This window comes from Diorhabda carinulata, chromosome 10 (assembly GCF_026250575.1).
Source record: "Diorhabda carinulata isolate Delta chromosome 10, icDioCari1.1, whole genome shotgun sequence".
Lineage (NCBI taxonomy): Eukaryota > Metazoa > Arthropoda > Insecta > Coleoptera > Chrysomelidae > Diorhabda > Diorhabda carinulata.
Window position 1 is genome coordinate 12232781 of NC_079469.1, and position 12326 is coordinate 12245106.

At 32.7% G+C, this 12326-nt stretch overlaps 1 protein-coding gene across 1 annotated transcript in view; it reads left to right on the top strand.

Annotated features, from left to right (window-relative positions):
- LOC130899107 (putative transcription factor SOX-14) overlaps window positions 1-12326 on the top strand; it is an 87842-nt gene that overhangs the window by 61858 nt on the left and 13658 nt on the right. The window lies entirely within an intron of this gene.

The following is a 12326-nucleotide window of genomic DNA, read 5'->3' on the forward strand; positions in this document are numbered from 1 at the left end:
TAAATCTTGATGAAAACGCTTCTCTTCTTCATCACTCCTACTTCGTAAGTTTTCAGGAAGAAAATTCAAATGTAAAGGAATTGATTCAATGACATTTCGCTCCAATCTCAAAATTTTTACGCTTTTAATTTCCAGCAACCCTTCGACAACACTTAAAACACTTAATTTTAATGACTTTTTCATTGACTGATAAGAGTTTTCCAAACTCAGGCTCTTTTACTTTACGATATGAACGCTAACAGATATTTCCACTTTTAGTTTGCAAATACTGAGATATTCATAATTTGTAAAGAGGGTTGAATAATGTTTCTTGTATCTACTAATGACTTTATTTGATGTTTATTTTTCCTGGAATATACTCGTTTCGAATAGGCCATTCTTTTCTTACATAATGATGCTCTCTGATCCTGCTGTCCTCCAGATAAAGAAAAGATAAGTATTTGATTAATCTATCTCTTAAACCCAAGAACCAACAGAGTCTTTTAGGTCGCTACACATTTTTCATTGATGTTACTTTATTAATTTTATTAATGTATGCTTTGAATCATAACTCTCTCTACAATTCACTGATATGGACGGTTGGTAATTCCAGTTCTGCAATAAAACGTCGTTCAGACTGTATTTCGAAGAATAAACGAATAAGCGCCATCCTGTTTTATTATAGTTTCATTGCTTCAGAAAGTCCCAGGATATAAGTATTCTCCTTATCTTTTGAAAATTTAGAGTAAACCTCATTTCTGTTTCTAGATAAAGTTTCTTTTGGTATCTCTTATTAACAAATTTCAATGTTGTAAGTTAGATCCCAGAAGTTCTTAGATCTTGATAATTGTAAATCTGTAATTTTATCATTTAATTCTTGGTTAATTAAATAGGGAATGTTTTCTTGAAAATTTAAATCGTTGCAACATAGATTCAACATCAATTTCTATATTTTCAATGGAATTACCGGAATAAAACAATGTTTTGTCGTTTATCACGAAGTTTCTATGATTACTAGAACAGCCTTGATGAACCAAATGGAAGCTATACGTTACCTCCGACTATTGTAGCGAAATAATCCACATCCACAAAACATAGTTGTATCCATTTTTTATCTTGGTTAGCACTAGCAAATCCAAAATAATAGAGATATGCACTTTTTGAATAATCAAAGATTAATATACAAACATAACAAAAATAATCACAATTTTCTACTGGACAGTGTTATATCATTAATGAAATGTTCAGTTCCAGTTTTTCCTAGTTTTTTGACGTCGGATAATTTTTGCGGCAAAACAAAAAAAAACAACCCCCACACAAACAAAGACCAAGGCTTCACTGGTTTTTCTACAGACACTGTAGATATCGCATGCGAAAGAGTAGGCTTCAGGTTAAACAGCTAACAGTCGCTAACTTTTGGTGCATGCATAGTTTTTTGTAACACCACTAGTTTCGTTACTTAATAGCCACACCTCGTACTTTTATGGTAGAAAATATTGTGCACCGACATGTTTATTTGACGTTTAACAATAATTTGAGGTACTCAGTCAAGACTGATAAGTAAAATTAAGTGAAATGCGTCAAGACATCAAGATAGGTTTTATTTGGAAAATCAATTATTTACGAAAAGTACCCGAGCCGTATATCTTTTATTTATCATAGTTTAAAAGATACGAGCGTTTGAATTACGATACGAAAAAAGATAGATACGAAAAAATGTTAATAAACCTTTTTGTACAGAATTTTATTTCATATCAAAAAACGACACAACTTTTCCGTGGATATGCAATTTTCCAGTTGCATTTCCAACGTATAATTATTAAAAACTCTAAAAGTCAAATGAATGTCTGTGTTTATTACAAATACACTAAATAAATGAACGAAATTATTACATCCAAACATTCACAAAGTAAATACTTGTGCGATAGAGGTCACGAAATAAGGACGCGCCTACGAGATGTTCCAAGTAGTTCTGTGAGATTGTTCCAATCGTCATTTTTGTTCTGTCAGTTGTCGTATTTACATGAAATACTCGATTCAATAACTTATCAAAAAAAGGAGCTTCACTAAATAATAAAAGGTCGTTGTTTCCGCGATATTTTGAGGGTGCTCTGTCACCTTCTTAGAGCCTTCTAATCGATTTGTCAATTTTATATTGATGATTGTCGGCTACCAGAGGACTACTGAAAAAAATTTTCGCCCTAACTAAATAAAGAAAAGATGCCCGTTTTTAAACAGGCTGAAAGTGTTCTGCCACCCCCTTGGAACTGCAATCAGGGCTATCTTCATAAACGACACTCACTTAGGTTACTAGCTCTGAAGCCGAAGTACCGGATTTTCAACACTCTCGTTTTGATTGTAGACCTAAGTCTCATTTGCCTTTATAAAACGATACAATAAAACTTGTTTCTCCTTTTTTTTAATACTGTAAGAAATACATTTTTCAATTATGGAACGTGTGAAGTGTGAGATAACTAATCAATATCGCCATTTATTATTGAACTATAGAACTTATTGAACAGAAGTGGTGGCATATTGAAATATTTTATGTCAGTTAAACAGATAAATATCACGAACAATTATACTTCATATTTCAATCACAACCCGCAACGAATTTTCCAATTCACGATGAATTATCAGGAAAAGTTAATTTCCCTACGACCTCATACGAAATTGGTAGATTTTAACACGATTTACTTTATGGCAAAATATTAAATTTCAACCGTATGCAGAAATGTTTACATACGTGTATAAAAAGTGTGTAAACTAGTAAAAATGAAGGTTGAATTTGATTTGGGTGTTACTTTAGGACTTTTCCGTACATGTGCTGCAACCGATAGTTCCATACACGTGGGGAAAATAGTTTTCACTCACTTCATACAAGTGCATTAGTGATCGTGGACAAAATATAAAGTGACTCGACTATTTATTTAATTCAATTAGGTAGTTAGATGTTTAGAAAAACTTTCTTTCGAAAGCTGTTATTATAAAGTTTTATTAAGTATTAAGTCTTTGTATCACTCTGTATAGTAAATACTTATCAAACAGTTCATTCACATCAAATCCAGTAGTAGTCCAATAGAACTATATTATAAAATCAGAGTTAACTCGATTAGTTGACCTCTTATATCCGTTCATTTTGATTACAATTGCAATTAAATTATCCTAGGAATCAATGAGGTTACTTGTAATACACTGAGGCTTAGTTAAGGATTTGATAAAAAAAATTTCTTATACTACTGTTTAAATGTCCTAAAAGTTTTCACTATAATTATCTTTATCCCATTGCATTGTTATTTTCATATTCATCGTTTCATCATGAAAATGAAGAGAATAATTTCATACGATGTATAAAATCCAAATAGAATAAATTCATTATTTAGGTGTTACTGTATATATTTACGAAAAATCGCGAAATACGTCAATTTTGTATGACAAATTGACATTTTTCAACGTGAAAATTCGATCACTACCTGTAACTCAATTCTATCGACAAGTGGAATTTCCAATTTTCGAAATAGAAGGTACGAACTTATGATGAAAAGTGCGATAATTAATTTAAACAAAGTGAAAAAGTTAACAAAGCCTTGGTCTGTGTTATGTAACAATCGATGAAACCAGGTAGTACTAAATTAGGCCACACCCTGCTAACACAAGGTCACCTCATCAGCAGGGATCCTTTACCAAAACACAGTAATGAAATACTTTCTGTGACACATACTTACTCAGTGTCCGCAATTAACGACAACAGGCCCAACTTCCTTCTGGCGAACTAACAGACCTTCTAGGATCCTCATGTCATGCATAATTTAAACGAGTTTTTAAAATCGATCGATGCTCTCAGAATCATATAATTTCGAATTAATTTTTATATAAATCATCATTTGTAAACTTTAATGAAGCCAAAGATCCTCGCAGTCGATGCTTATTATCAAATATAAAGTAGTGTCATTCTCTATTCAACTCAAACTAAAATACATTTTAAATCGATTTTTCTTACACACAATGCCTTTTACATATCCCTATAGAAATAAATCTAATTGTGTAAAATCAGTTAATCGCCCTGGCCTCTTGGCCTCCCTATACATGTATCGGGAAATTTTGCATTGGTAATGTGGGGTTGTTCCATCTTGTTGTAACCATAGCGCAATCACTTGAAGTTTCCTTTCCTGGGATAAGTTATTTTGCCAAAGTGACATAATTTTGATGTAGTTTCAAATAATGATTTCATTTAAATTATCCTAAATGAAAAAAGGGAAAATAATGTGGTTTCCAACAATCCATATCCGAACGTTAATATATTGAGGGTATTGCGTGTATTCTCTCTCCCAGTGAGGATTCTCCGTTGACGCAATTTTACCGATTAGCATGGCAGTTATGTGGAAAACCATAACATCTCGAGAATCCCACCTAATTTGATTTAATCACTCAGTGCATTGGCAGCTGCTTTTTTATCCTATCTTTTATGACGAAATTTGTGAAACTGCTTCTCTATTTAAATAATTGTTCCTGGGAACATACGTCCTGTTGTATTGGGGTTTCATTCCCGTAACCAAGTATTGGTGAAACATTTCTGTTAATCTAACCATTATTCAGAATTGAAGTTACCGAATATCAATTTGTAATTTAAATTCAAAGTGCTTCGGGATTTTTTATAAATACGTACCGTAACCAAAATAATTAATTCCATTTGGATTCTGCACATTGTATATGACATGAGAAAACTTTTAAATATATTACAAATCAGGTACGGAGCAAGGTCAGTGTTATAAACAAAACTTCCTAAGAAGCTTGGTGGCCTTCCACGATCTGGTATACGCGCAAGCCCGGAAACATTGCGAAACTCGACTCCTCACGTTCTCTTTTTATCAAGGATTGGACACGTCCGTACGTGATACTCTTACTATATCCATATTTAATATGATATAAAAATGGAGGCTCGTAGTTTAGATGATTACCGAATTTTTAAATAAGCATTATGCAAAATAAGTTGTAAACAATGAACGTGTGCAACGTGTTTCATACACGAACACAGAGGCGGATCCTTATAAAACGTTATCTTTAGTATGAAAAATAATCTATCGATCTAAATAGATAAAAAAATAACATTGCAATTCTATTACATATTAAATTCATGATTAATTCAATAACACCGTTGTACTCGCAATATTAAATTGATAAAGAAATAGCAAGAAAAAATTGGTCAAAATCGCCCCCTTTGTACCGAAAATTGTGTGAAGGTGTATGAAAATCTGCTCCTAATAGGGGAAAGACGGTGTTTACCGTAAAAGTGGTATCGACAGTTTTTGTGGGATAAAAACTAAAACAATTTCTTGATAAAATAAATAAATTGCTCTCCTATTAAGACAATGCACCTTCCCACTCTTCGCTAAGGAAATGGAAACCCACTAAGGCACTAAAGAAACTAATTATGCAAATAATTTCTATCAAGATGTTAAATGATAAATGGAGAAAAATACTCACCAATATGCTGAGAGATTTGCATTGACCAAGAAAACAACACAACAAGAAGTAGAGATTGAGGTCACGTATAACGAAATTATGAAAAAATTACCAGAATTCACATTCAAAAAACAATAGTTAAACTAACACACATTTGATCAATACATCTGTACTATCTATCCTAAACAACATATCACATAGATGTTTAACTGTAAAATAATATTCTTCTGTCACAAATTACTCTTCCTCGTATCTTCGATCATAAAGTTTACTGGTGTGTACGTGAATCATTTGTTCTAACGATTGTAATTTACGTTGATAACACAAACAGAAACTCTGGTTAGATTCCAGCCCGCACCTGTTTCGAGATATTTATCTTTTCCCGCATTTTGCACTGCTGAATTTATGGTAGAGATATATATTCGTTTTAATATGTTCTTGTTTACTTCAATTAACAAGACAAGTACAAATAAATGTGGTAGAGGTGCTCCAAAATAATAATTTTAATAACTAACCAGCTGTTCGTTACCTTTCTTCTGTCGATCAATAAGAGAAGGCGTTATTAGGTTCTTCATGAGTGTTGATAAATAAACTTTAACTTTCATGTAGATCGGTCAACTGATTTGTAGTCGTTCAAAGTTGACGTGAGACAGTATTTAAGGAAAAACTTTCCGTGCAGTAATTAAATTCTTATTTTTCTAAGGTGGTAGTACCAAAACAAAAAATGTATAGGAACTAATTATCTTTGTACAGTATAAATATGGTCTGCTGTATACTATTTTGAAAGAGGATTATTCAATATTTTTGACCAACCGAGATGTTTAGTAGGAACTCTTCGTATCTCATTTGGCTTTAAAATAATTTACATTACGTACAGTTTTAAATATTGTGTTTAATGTGAATATCACCAACGATTACTAATGAGTACATGCAGGACCAAGTTTAGGCTAGTCTTGGTCTTGGTCCTCTTGTAATAAGTGGTTATGGTCCGGCTCTTGCACCAAAACTGTTGCAAGTCACACACTTTTTGAAAATAAATAGTATTTCAAAGATTGTTGGTTTAAATAATTAAGACAAGTTTCTATGAATATAGAAAGCCCAATATCTAAGCAGATGCAAATAAACTGTCTTGAATATGATGATTCTAAGATACTTTTTTAAATCTGTAAAATATCATCCGCTACTTTTTTATAGATTTTAAAAATTATTTCAACATAAAGGTAGTTTGCGTGTAGATGTGATTGTTTTCCATGTTTCAAATCAAAATCGTCAGAACCTTGTTAAGACGAGAAATCTACCTTTTTTAGGTAGTACTTTTGTTAATTAATGAATACAACGTTTTCTATTTAACCTTCTTTTTATTTTTACCAATTCTTGAAAGACATTCAAAAGAATTTTTTCTTCTATATTCGACTAAAAAATTTCGATTATAGCAATATTTGAACACATAACACTGTAAGAGTCTCAGCATAGTCCGTCTTGATCTGTCTTGCAAATACTCGGTCTCAGTTTTGCATTGCTGGATGATCTTGATGTTCTGGACCTGAAGCTGGTCTTGGTCTTGCAAAAAAAGCGATTCCAAAAATTCCAATTTACATAGAATAGACGCTGCTTTTTTATGTGTGACCATAAACATCCAATGCAATGCAACGGCTTTCTAAACTGCGTCAGCTACAACGTAATGAGTTCCGCATAAGACTACATTTTATATTAAACGTACCATATATATAATATTCTCATTCCACTTTTTTATAGAATAATAACGATTAGATCATGTGCAACCAACTCCTCAGACTTAAATCTCATATTTGCTTTTCAAAACATCTGAACCTATATATACCAACACCGTCAGAAATCGATACACAATTTATAATCTTGATTAAATCCCACATCAGCCCTTCTAGTTGCTTCGGAGAGGCGTTATGATAGTATTAATTACTCCAACGACCGGACTAACGGCTATCTCTTAATCCGAATTGTCTGAACAAAATGAAGTGTTATCTAGTTTGGTGCAGGCTCTTTGAATATTTACATTGGAACATGGTCCTGATTCGCATAGCGAATGGTCATTTTTATCGACAATGTCTGTCGATTTGCATCTTAATTGAAATTTTGAAAGATCGATAAGCTATTCGGTAACATCAGGTACTTTTTGTGATGTTCCGAAGGTAATTATCTATTTTCATTGTTCTTGAAGTATAAAAAATGCTTCTACTCGCAACTTTAGAATTACTCATAACAAATTTCTGCTTTCAATATACTATATAGAGTTTCATACCCAAAACCCATTTTATTGATTTAGTTATACGTATAACATACTTATTTATACTATGTATATGTTGGGGGTATCATGTACACTGCGACCCAAAGGGTCTTTTGTATTCCCTTTTCTTGTTGTGTTACTCAATATTTGAAGCTGATCTATTAATTCTACACCTTTCCCATAGTTCAAGATGTGGAATGGCTCTAGCTGCCAGTGATGTTCGTCGACTATTTCATAAACCAGATTTAGTGCTCCGGAGTTCCCTAGTCTCTCACACTTCGAGAGAATGTGGATAGAGGTTTGGTCTTCTTCGTAATAGAATCTGCACGTTGCATTTTCTACTGAACCTAGTGTTTTTAGGTGTTAATTGAGGCGACGGTGCCCCGACTCCCGTTAGTATTCGTAGATTACTGTTAACTACGTTAATTCTTTCCTCAGATCCCTTTCCCAGGAGTATTGTTGCCTGTATCAACCCTTGCAGATTGTTCCAGTAACTGGTGTTTTCTCTATGTCCATTTTCCAATTTTTTCTCTATTGTTCTGTAATTGATTCCATCAAAGGTTTTAGGTCGTATAAACAGTTAATCCGCCCCTACTTTAGCATGTCTATCATCTAGTTTAGTGCCTTTACTCTTGTGAATCTCGGGACCCATTGGAGGAGAAATGCTGCATCGAACCCTACAGATACATATTTAATAAAGAGTTGGTACTATTATTGCTGGTAAAAAAATAGTCATGTGTCACTTGCATTTCTACTTATTTTTCTTAGATTTAACTAGTTTTTGATGACCAATGTTCCCAAATGGTTTTGCTTTGGTCAATAGTGTGGTATTGTATTGTAACAAATCGAGATTCTGCATGACATATTTTCTCGATTTGGTCAAGTTCCTTTCTCTTCTGTTGTGCATTACTTTATAGTCAATCATAGTTTGAGAACATAGTTGCATGATCATATAGGTGAATACCAAGTTACAGGAAAAAGAAGTATAACTTATATAGCAAGGACTACATCAGGTAAAGGAGTTGTTGAACTCATCCATTTCTACCTCGAACCCTTTGCACTCATTCACATCCAGCACGGTTTCCTCCAACAGACAATGACAATCTTCCTCTCGAATCTCCAAAAATACGATAATTAACTTCGTCGATTTGCTTATTGACAAGAATATTTTCATCAGATTTGCTTGCAACCGAGTTGTAGTCTTATTTCACTACCGAAAACGACATGTCTCAGGTGACTGATTGAAGGCATTTTCAGCCGCATCTGCAATGGATTTGCTTGTATTCCAACAAGTAAATATTATGGCAAGTGTGTTCCTGACTACCGAAGAGAATATTCGTAGATATTTGAATTGAATATCCCTTCAGCTGCATCTTCACCGGGATGTTTTCACAAGAACCCGTTAAAGAAACGTCGTTATAATTACTGCTTTCGATACATTTTTCTTTATTGTAATTGCCGGAACCGTCATCGTGACATGTAATATACCTTTTTCGGGTGTATTTTGCATTTTCTACGAAGACGGTCAATTTTGAAACATCAAATTTATTTACTTAGGAACCATTTCCTACAACAACTATACTAATTTCCAATGCCATACTGCGTTCCCGAAAATCAAAATTTGCGATTGTTAATGTCGAATTTTCAATATGTTTTTCATACTGTTTTTTCTTTTTTCATCGTAAACTATATTTCCTCATGGATTTGGAACATATATGCTATACATATATTTTTATTTACATTGTGAGGCTTGTACTCAGTTTTTGAAAGAAATCTTTATTTTGGTAGTTTGAAAATTCAGTATCCTAATTTTATTATTAAATGATCTCTTCCAGTTACCCGTTCCTCCTTACTCGTACGTTTCTACCAAACAATTCATATTTGCATACTTAAGGATATATCAAGTTTATGGGCACCGGTTTTATTGAAATACACTTAAAAACTTACTTAACAGAGTCATCTTCGAGGGGCTCTAATACCCTTAACAGGAACTTTCGGATGAACGTAAATTAGATTAGTGTCTGTAATTTGGGTTTGCTGTGAAAGTTTCTGGATACCCTATATAACCATAAATAAAGTTTATGGCTGATCATAATTCAAATCAATATGTATATAGAAAAGATGAGTTTAACCATAAAAATACGAACAGTGAATTTTTATTAATTTTATTTTTACATGAAATCTTGTGCTCTATGTATAATAATTCTACCGCTTGTCTTGAAAAAAACTCAAACACACTCGTTTTGATGTCCTCGTCATCCAGATTATTCTAGTGAAGGATTTCTTCACAGCCAAATGCCCTGATCAGATCTTGGATTCTATTAGTCGCTTATGAAAAGGCTTCACCATGAAGTACAATGATGCCTTCACTCTTGCATGCCATGCTTTTTCTTTTGAATAGTACAGCTATGGCTTCTTAAAATCCATTGTTTCCCTAAGCAATAGAAAATCCACCACATTTGTCGGACAGATAATGTTTAATTGAACTTGACTTTTTTTAAGCAATGTCGAATGTCGCCTGCCACTATCTGGCTCAGAATCATCGTCGCCTTCTCTATCCTATTGCAAAAGTAAAGTAAAAACAACGCCCGAAAGCTTAGTTTTGTAAAAATGTGTCAGTATTTTTGATACCCAACGTGACTTTACAAAACTTTTCCTTTCTAATTATCAGATTAGCTCTATTCCATAGTAAATCAAATTCAATTCTGTCTATCTAAGATTCACTGTCAATAAAATTAGTGTCTTTTCCACTCAAACTTGACGTCTTAACTAGAAATCTATTATAAATCTTTTCATTAGAAACGCGAAGATATACTCTACCAAGCAAAACTAATTTTCTGTATTTTCTAACACCCAATTATTAATAAACTCAAGGTTATCACAATAAATATGAATAAATCACTATAACAAACCATTGAAACATAGGTGTGTAATCTTCACTTTCAGTTTCAGTTTAATTAACCATTATATCCTTTCGCATTTCATGGTCGTATAAAAAATGTTTCCAGAGAGGAAATATTAGTAATTAAAGTAAGTTTTTAAAACTGAAAAAATATATATAAATAACAACTTAAAATGTCATTTTTATTTCGTTGAATAAATTACAAAATTCTCGTGCTCCATTACACTTTATTAACCTACAATTGAATAATTTATTCTAACACTTTTGCTCAATAACAACTTTTTTATATCTAATGTTTTTAGTTGAAACAAATATATAATAAACTGAATTAAAACAATACATACCAATATTTAACCTCAGATCTATTAATTTATTTAGATTTTAAAAAGTCACTTACAAATTTTATTATTTGTACTCAATGCGTCTTCGTCGTTTGTGATTCTGTCAGTCCACGGTATCTTCAGGATGCGTCTATAGAGCCACATTTCAAATGCCTCAAGTTTTTTGATTATTTGAACTTTCAAGGTCCAGGTTTCCACTCCGTACAGCAGTACTGATCACACAAAATCTTCCATGAATCCCATTCTGACGTGGAGGTTTAGATTTCAGTTTGCAAACATTGAGGAGTACTTGACAAATGCCAATTCTGATGCTTTATGAAATCTATAATATTGATCTATCCTTTCAATACTTGGTGTAGATTTAGCTACATTTTCCGTTTTCTCGATGTAAAATGCAGTGTATTGTAACAAACTATGGAGTTTTTCCTTTAATTAGAAACAAATTTCTATACCATTCCATATGAATAATGTTGCTTTGGAAAATCTAGACTCTTTCACACGGTATCCCTCGATATTTGCACTATTTCCAGCGTTATAGCTATTTCAACTCTACAGCAATTATATGGGGTTTTTACATGTGTTGCACGATTTATTCCATTAATAACAAGTGCAGTAATCACAATTTGCTAGCACTTGAACGTAATTCACTTAGAATGGTACGAAAAAAGAGCGTGTATTCCTTGAAAAATATGCCAGAAAACTCAGTGGCTGCTACACAATTCGCCGTATTAGCTATGTGAAAAGGTGGGTAGTTTTTTCAACATAGCTGTTACCGATCTAAATGGCGCATTAAGCCTCATAAACTTTCTTTCTTTTCTATTTCTCTCCACACGAATTGAACTATCACCTTTCCTAGCTCGCATTCTACCGTCCCTTCTGGAACGGTGCACTTTGAGTCAGAGTTATTGCGCTCATAAGGTTTCTTAAAAATTTCCTCGACTCTTCCAATATTATTTGCGACAATAGTTCTGTTAATAAATGTTAATCTTATTCAAACTTCAGTTTTAATTAGATAGTTTTGATAGTAATATAATCACGTATGAATTCGTTTGGTTTTCGTGGCGCCAATGGTAGCTTCTAAATGTCATTTCAAAGGTTTTCCTAATTGTAAAGATCGAGCAATAATATTTTTTCATAATTTTTACTGTTTGATTCACTCAACCGTAGAAAATCGGCATAATTATTAAAGTCGGCCAAGGCGATTAGTTGAGAAACATCATTTTAATTTCAATTCGAATTATTCTGAAATCGACTTTTGAATTTATCAAGATCTATTCTACATTTTATGTAATAATATTGGAAAATGTATTTAAATTACTTTCGAGAGTTGTTAAAAGTCGATATTTATGGTTAAACTGTTTTTATATAATATGCTGTA